We start from the raw sequence: 9,061 nt of genomic DNA, 5'->3' as shown, positions 1-9,061 counted from the left end.
CATCTTATTTAAAAAATCTGAAGTTACATCCTATTATGACTGAAACTTGGATGCGGTAATACGATAGAGCCTGAACTGTGGCAAAACAAGATTCTGACAGATCTTGTCAAAGAATTTGGTAAGTGTTCTGTCCTACTGTGTCAAGTTGTGCTGGAATGCCCTGGAAGTATCCCCAGTGTGCAAATTGAGCACTGGTTTCCCCACAGCACTTGTAGAAATTGAATTTTCATCACAACTTTGATAAGAAAAGACCAAAGATATGCAAATATGACTAAAGAAATTTCACTTTTGGGGTCAAAGAAAGAATTCTGAAGGAAGAAGTTGTCTTCAATCTTTGTCTGACAGAGTAGTATTTTCCTTTTCTTTGGTTATGTATTCTAAAGAAAAGAGAAGCCTTCTGTTCTGTACTTTTTGCAAAAATGCAGACTGCAAACATGCATCTCACAAAACCCTTATTCCTACAGAGATAGCTTGAAAAATCAAGTATATTCCTTTCATATTTCTGTTGAGCTCAGCAACTTGTGTTGAGACCTGTCATGCATTGAAGCCTTCACAAAAGACCAAAGTGTTCTACTTGTTAAATGGTTTTATTCCCTATCACAGAAATTCTAGAGAATGCTCCAAAACAAGAGAGTTACTAGTATTTGACTGTTTATACTACACAGTCTGAAAAAAAAGAGGAAATGCCCCTATTAAATTTTCCAGGGGATTTTAAGAAACCCGGAACTATGTATATACACATTTCAGTCACTGCTGAACTATTACATTTCTTACATTTGGTAGCACTTCCTCAGCATGAAACTATTTTCCACCATATCGTCAATAGTAAGAATACCATCAGACAACAGGGATCTCATTCCCAGATTCCACTGCCATCTGTGAACCGGCTCCAGGAATACAGAGCTGTAACCACAATCTGGCCTTGTCTCCTGAAGTGAGGATAGTACTCAAATATACCTTCATGACAGTACTCACATATACCTGCATGTACCTGCATGGCACAGACTTTGTAATAATGGGATGGGGAAGGCTTAGAGTAACCATAATTCTTCCCATTGAACCCCCATTTGGCTCAAGGATGCTAATGACCACTCAGTTGGGCAGCCCTTCTTTTCACACCATAGTGGCTGTGAGCCACTAATGGATCTTACAGCACTTGCAGTGTCTAATGCTTTTCTTTATTGCCTCTTCAAGTTATTAGAAGGACAATCTTGGCTGTCAGTGCAAAGAGATTTCCAGCCCTTCTTATCCAGTAAGACAAAATAAAAAAAACCCAAAAAACAAAAGACAAAAAACAATCAACCAAACAACAAAAAACCCAACATATCAAGTTTTGAATCTCATGATTTTTAAGGCAATTGGATGATTCTGTGGAGCTTGGTTCATGATTCCTCAGTGCTTGGGTGTGTGTTTTCTTATCAAACACTGTCAGCAAAATCACACAATAAAAGCTGATCGCAACCTTCTTGGGAAACCACATTTCCCCTGTGCAACAAGCTCAGGCACTGTGGGACCTGGTATATAAGCCAAAAGATTTCTGCATTACAGCATCAGGTTATCATAACCTATCTCCCCCTCCTTCCTACCCCCAGAACTCATCTATATGCTAATTTAACATGACTAATGCCGCCCCGCAATATAATGGCTCTAATGTTTTCAGGGGAGGAAAGAGAGTGAAAAGGAGCTGACGGTCCTGTTTGATTAGTGAAGTGTCTTCTGACAAAAATCCCAGATTTTCTGATGATGAGGTCTCATTGCATCAACACCCTGGATACATCTGGTTCAGCACTTAACCAAGCTTGCAGTTAGGTTTGAGTTTACATTCCTGTGAGTCAAATGTAAGCAAATGTAAAATACAATTTTCTCACATGTTTTTGTGGAAATGACTAATCAATCCAGCTGTTTGTTTAAAGTGAAAGGCACTGTAATTTTTATTGTCAGGGCTAGAACCTACCTTAGCTGCGTCTGACAGAACTCCCTGCTGAGTTACAAGATACCTGAGCTAGTTGGGATTTGGCTCCTGGGTCTTTCTGGCTCAGTCATACAGCCTGGGGAGCTTTCGGTTTCTCCACAAACACATGCATTGATAGTCCCTCTGCCCCTTTCCCCTTCCTCCCTCACACTCACTGTAACACTATTAAGATATCAAATGCAGCAATTACAACAAGAAAACCCTAATTAGGCAGCAGCAGCTTCTGTAATAAAGGAATCAAGGAAATCTGAAGAAAGAGCTAAGAGGAAACACAACAGAGGCTTTCAAAGCACAAGCTTCTTGCTCTTAAAGGACTACTCGATGCAGATAGTCCTCCATGAGTTTCACTTCACCAGCTTTCTCCGTACTTTTCTAGGACAAAAGGAGTAATACCAACATAGAGTCCTGTGGCCATAATCAAATAATAATTGGCCTCGGAGATCACTTATGACAATCAGGGAAGTAATAAGGTTTCTGAATAATTATGAATAATTAGGCACATTTATGAATAATTACACTGTTAATAACTATCTAACACATCCAGTTTTAAACTGTAATTCAGTCATTATTGATTAGTTAGCCATCATCTTCACTGCTGTTTCCCTACTCATTAACATCCTGATTCAGCCAGGAGCCCTGCAAGGCTGCCTTTATTCTTTTGGCGTGTCAGAAAAGCGGAGTTTTATTGCTGTAACTTCTGAATACCATAGAGCCAGATTTCAGTGACCATAGAGGAGGGACATTTTTGGAAGGAAAATATCCTGTCACTTTCTAAATGTGATGTTAAGACAGTGCAAAGATGTTAGGACAATGTGGAGTAGGGAAAACTGTTCTACACTGGCATATTTGGAGTTTCTGACTATTTAACTTTCTGTGTTTGGACTGCAAAATTTCTGAGGTATGGAGCATCTTGTATGAAACTGAGTTAGCAGAGCTAATTCAAGCTGCACCCCCCCAGCAGCACTGGTGGAAATTAATGATGTTTCTTCAAGAGAGAAGGGTCTGGGGCATAAAATTTCTGCCCTGGGAAGGAAGGGTCCGGAAAGCAAGGTCCCAGCCAAGGTCCTCAGATACAAAGGAAGCCTTGCCTGCTGCTCTGCATGTGATGGCACCAGCAATGCCACCACCTCCATCAGCACTTATCTGTGCTCTGCCAGCTCTCCCATGGCTCAGCTGGAGCTCAAGACGGCAGGATTGTCCAGGCTCTAGCCTGTAACCATCATTGCAAGAAGGAGCCTGCTCCTGATGTTTTATCAGCCTCCTCAAACATTTGTTGTGCCTGTATCTAAAGTTGGTTACGTAAATTAGGTAGATAAATGAATGCCATACTTGCTGGCAAAGCCAATAATTAAAGGTAATGCTGTGTACACCATCTAGAACACCTCTGTTTTCAAGGATATTGCAGTAGCTTCACACCAATAGGATAGTATCAAGCCAGTCAGGAAAAGTAGATGGAGCATCCTAACCTTTAAACAAGAAGCTGTTACTGCTCCTTTACCTCTTATTTACACAGCACATTTAACCCTGAAGAGCTGGGTCTGACATGAAGAAAGTGTGAGTCAGGGTCTTGTATGATTTCAATACATTGGACACATCCTACCTGTTTTTGGAAAAGCATTCAGCAGAGTAAAAGATACAGATCAGGTGCCCCCAGTTTGAAAATACAGAAATGCTTTAAAATGGGGATTTTGAGTTAAGTAAAAACCAAAACAGACCAACATTTGTACATTCCTTTTATTTCTGGGACATGAGTAGCATTCTGAATGATTTTTTGAATTGGTTTTCTTTATTTATTTGGTGTTTACCAGTTCTGACAGGTAATCCAGGATAGCAAATTTCATGGTGAACATAAAGTGCTTAAATCACTCCAAGTATTCCTTTAAAAAGTATTGGCAGAAAATAAATGCCATAGATAAGTACTCTGCCTCTATGATTTTACATTTCTCTCCATTCCCCTGGAAAGAATGTTGTTTCCTTTTCCCTTTGGAGGAATTTACTTTCTGCTTTTTTTCCATAGCTTTATAAAATATTTTTGTGCCACCATGCACTGATTTTATACTTCAGATCAGAAAATTAAAAAAATTTAAGAAAACCACTTGCTAAGGTTTTGGCTCAAACTATGTTTCAGACTCTGCAAGGGTCAAAACAGCTGTGGTAAACTCTGTTATCTCTTTCATAATCTTCAAGCACAGTCTTTCTAATCTCCTCCTGAATGCCCTGAAAGGAGAAGAAAATAGACCAAATCACTTAGCAGGCAAAGTGAGTGAGTGAATGTTGAATGTTTGTTAACCTGGAAGTGACCATTTCTGAAAAGCAGAAAAAGGTCCCAACATATAATTCTAAGAAGGAGCTGTGAAAGACTGACTATTCTACTTTGGTTTTGATGTGCTAAGATATGGCATGAAAAATGGTTAAGAAAAAGTGCACACTTTTCACTTTCAGGGAGCAAAAATGCCAAATCTCTATCAAAGATCCAGAAAAGTCCATTACTTGCTTTTCATACACTGCCTCTTTAAACAGTAGAACTTATTACCATCGAATGTATGGAGACAAAAAGATTGGAGAAGTCCAGGGGGACTCCAGTGACAAGATATGACCTCAAGCTCGCATACTTTAAACTGGACTAGATTATAAGTTATATACAGACCCTTAAAAAAAAGGCAAGTCAAGAACATTTAGTTTTCTGTAGACGTATAGATCTTAGCCCTTTTTATTCAGTACCAGTTGTTCATCTTCCATTTCTTTCCCTATGGCTGTGAAAAAAAGGATTGGGAATTCTTTGGTAGAACATTTGCCTCTACCAGCTGATGCAGTAGATATGTTCAAGGGCAGAGTTTCCTTTTGTAATCAGAGACAACCACTGCTGCTTGGTTTCCTATGAAGACCACATGCAATCTCTCTGAAGTGTTTCCATGATAATGTCAGATCCACCACCTAAGTGCACGGCAAAGTCCTTCATATTTAGGGAAAGGGAAAAGGGTGAACTGAGGGGAAAATAAAGCTTTTGCTATGACTATTTGTTTATTGCTTTAAAGTGTCAACATTCAGAAACCCTGAGTTTTCTTTCTGGTAATTGTCACTGATAGACAATTTTGAGCTTGAGTAAATGATCAAAGCCCAGCATGGACTTACTGGGAAAAATAAGTAGATAAATAGTTGTTCATTTCTTGAATTGTTTGATTGTTTCAAACTCTGTGTTGGTTTTGTGGTCTACATGAGAAATTTCTGTTTTAATTTGTCCGAACTCTAGCACATTGGCAACCACTATTTGTCTGAGCTCTGAAGCACCACTAAAAACATTCATTTTCCTGAGTATGAACATCTCTAGCATCTGTCTCCACAGTGTTAGACTCTGAAAGGCTTTGTGTGTGTTCCTTCACATCATGGAGAAACACCACATTGCATCTGGTGCCTGTACGAGGGAGGCAGAGAAATGTGAGACCAATCTTCTTTCAAAGTGAAAAAGTCACCTTGCACAGAGCCACCTGGGGACCCCACACTCTCTCGCTTCTCCTCAATTGTGCACAACACTGTGCCCCAGGCCATGCTGACTCCCCCCTGCCCCCACCCCAGCCCACCCTTTCACCTTCAATTTGTTCATCCCCACACCACGGATGTCATCGAAAGCAAGGGCCAATTAGCTGAATGTAGTCAGGGCACAGTGATTTGGATCCTGGTTTTTTGAAAAATAGATCCAAAAGCGTACATTCAAAGTGGTTCCCGACTGCAACCGTGAGAGGTGGTGAAATGCTGACAACCTGGGGCAATGAGAGGCAGAGCAGAAAGAGGACACTTGGGTGGGACCAAGTCCTCAGGTTAGCTATGTGGGACACAGACCTGAGGCCATGATAACTTCCAGTGGATCCTTTGGTTTCCATTAATATTTTCAAAGAAGCATGAAATCCACACTCCTGATTCCTCTGTTCCCCCTCCCCCATCCATGTCCCTCCTGAATCACAAAGGGGGCCTTCTTTTGTTATATTTGGATAATTATTCTGCTGTCTTTCCTCCTGCTACCCGCTAAACATATGTGATTGATGAAGGGAACACACTGAGCATTTCAGATGAAAAAGTGAAGAGAGAGCAAAGCTGGGCAAATGAGCCAGTGGGTTGAAGCACTTGGGACATTAGAGGGTGTCAAGGATGGCAAATGACTTCATTGAAGTAATGATGATAAACATTTTATCCCTGTGCATATATGTGCATTATACCTAACGATCTCAAGCATAAGTAAGTGAAGAAAGGCACTAAATAAATCATACGAACAGGCCCTAAATGGGAATCCCTAAGGAATAGGATCTGAATTGTAAATGTGTGCCTGAATTTCACACATCAAATTACAATAAAGAGATTGATATTTTAAACAGCTCTGTACTTAAAGGGTACTGTATCTAGTCCTGAGGATTTTTCTTTTGCTTAGGGTTAGGGGTTTTTTTCAGTTAAATTGTAGTGTATTTGTGTGTATACATACACATATACACATACCCATACATGTGTGCAAATTCATTAAATGAGGTACTTTACATATCAGTGGGCTGCTCTAGGTTTCATCAGCATCTCAGAGACTGGCTAAAAAGTGGGTTTTTTCTGCCTCACTGAGATTTTTGAAGACATAAATTCTCAGGGACAAACTCTCTTCTGTTACAAAAAAAAAAGAAATAGAAAAAAGAAATCCCTTGCTTTAAATGAATTTGCTCTGGACTTGATCTGATGGAAGTGGGAATACAATCTGACACTTACACAAACACTTATTTAAACTTTGTCCCTCCCTCCCTCAAACTGTGGAACCAAATTCTTAGCTGGTGTCAACTGGCAAAGCTTCTTGAGCTGTCAGCAGTGCGTGCCTGTTGGCATGAGCTGATTTGGTCCAGTAGCTTCACAAATAGAGAATGAACTTCATTATTAATGGGAACAGGTTTTATGCAGAACAAATTATACTAGAAATGTCATCCCATTCCCTTTCAGTCTCAAACATCCTAAAATCATCAAAATACAGCTGCAGTATTATAAACACACATTAATGAATCTAATAAAGTATGGGAAAGCTTCCAGGCTGGAAGAAATGGAAACGTCTAATAAGAGGTAGCAGCGCTATATCCTCACAGATAGCTCTGGCCCCCACTGCATTCGTCAGTGGAAACGCATGAGAAGATAACTATGGAGACTAAAAACCTGTGGGATTTCAGCTGTTCTACAGGTTTTCTCATTAGAATAAAAGGATTTTCACTTGGCTAGTAAAAGAATTCTGCCCCCAGATACCACAGTCACAGGATCTCCATATCTTTCTTCCCAGCAGTTGCAGAAAGGCTGGCTGAAGGAGCAGGATCTGCATGAAAGCTGAAGGTCTCTTCCCTTCACATTCCTCCTTGGCAGGCAGGAGTGCTCTCAGTGCAGGCTTATGCTGTGCCTGAAATTCCCATTCAGCATTTTCAGAGCAGAAAGAAGCAGTGAATGAACCTTTTTAAGCATCATCTCTTCTGGCTTTTTCCCCAGAGGATTGCCAGGCCTGCATACCTGGGAGTTTCTTTCCCAGGTCTTGATCTTAACTGGGAAATTACATACTGCATGTAGTTGCAATATGTATTGGTTCTTTGTGTTGCTGCTAACGATGTGCACTCCCAGATGCTCATGTGTATGTATGTTATAGCTGCATTCCTATTTATGTATCTATCTTATGTACACAGACAAATACACACAGTTATTTTGCATTAGGGAAATATTTGTACCACATACCACACCATAAGTAAGAAGTCTAACCCATCTCCTGATTAAATTTTGTCCATTATGAGGAATCTAGGACACATGAAATATGCATTTTTCATTTGAACAAATCTTTTCTGCTACAGACATTAATAAAAACAAAAATACATGTATTAATTTTTAAACAATTTCCATGTACTTGGAGATGTATTAAGCACAGCAAAAGGTCATGCAGTAACTGTAAGTGTAAGGACTGGATCCAGAACCCACTAAAGTTATTCCCTGAAGCCAATTCCAATCTTTACCCAGACAGAAAAAGCTTTGAATACTGGGGACAAACTACTTTAACTTTCTTTGTTTTCCAAACTGAATATATTTCAAAGTGTTGCTAAATTATAAGTAAGTTTTCCTATCAGCACTGCAACCACTTTGTTTTACAGAAAAAACAGAATTCCTTTTTGAAATTAGAAGAGACATATCCACTTGTTCTTTATATCAGCAAACTATGCTTTCTATAAAACTGTAAAAAAATGTATTACATCCTGTAGTACCTGAAGGAGTGCTCAATTCTTCACTAGACTTATTTGACGATTGATTGATTTTCAGAAATATTTTGACACAGACCTTTCTGTGAAAAAGTCACTTCACTTTTCTTTCATTCCTATACTGTAATGTCACATTTTTGCCTTTTTGTCGCATGATTAATGTGGCTTTGAAAGATTCAAGAATCAATACACATATGCACAGATGGAAACATCGTGTTTTAAATGTATTGAAATACATTTAAAAACATGTTAAATGTGTCCTTTCGTCTTAGTTTTCCAGCTAATCCGCAAAATATGTTTCCTGTTGGACTTAATAGGTGTTAGTGGTGCAGGTAGTGGTAACGTAGAAGGTCTTCTGATCTGACCTTGTCCTTGCCATGAAACCAGATCCTCCTTGCAGATTCAGGAATGTGGCATATCTGGTACAATTTTCTCCTCCCTCCAGGTCTCCAGGAAGTATTTTTCTTATTAGATTTTTTTGTTTGTTTGTTTATTTTTTTTAAGTGCTCCTATTTCTTTTTGCCTTGAAATGTTTTTCATGACATTGAGCACAACATAACTAGTGCAACACATCTCTTCATGCCTTCAGCCAGCAGGTAGCTTTACATTCTCAAATTCCTCTGGCTTCCTTAAATGCTCAGCCTATTCAGTGTATTGCAGGATCAAACCTTCAGTGGATATCCCCTGGGAAATCAAAAGAAAGATTCCTTCAAGCCAGCTAGCATCATATATATTCAATGAACACAAAGGGGATGAGGCAGAGCATAATCCAGTATTTGAGGGATTTTACTGGCATGATATTGCAAAGATCGTGTTAGTCCATGCTGAGAAACACTGCAGGTTT

The sequence above is a fragment of the Pyrgilauda ruficollis genome, unplaced genomic scaffold (assembly GCF_017590135.1).
Source record: "Pyrgilauda ruficollis isolate IOZ18807 unplaced genomic scaffold, ASM1759013v1 scaffold35, whole genome shotgun sequence".
Lineage (NCBI taxonomy): Eukaryota > Metazoa > Chordata > Aves > Passeriformes > Passeridae > Pyrgilauda > Pyrgilauda ruficollis.
This window is presented reverse-complemented; position numbering follows the sequence as displayed.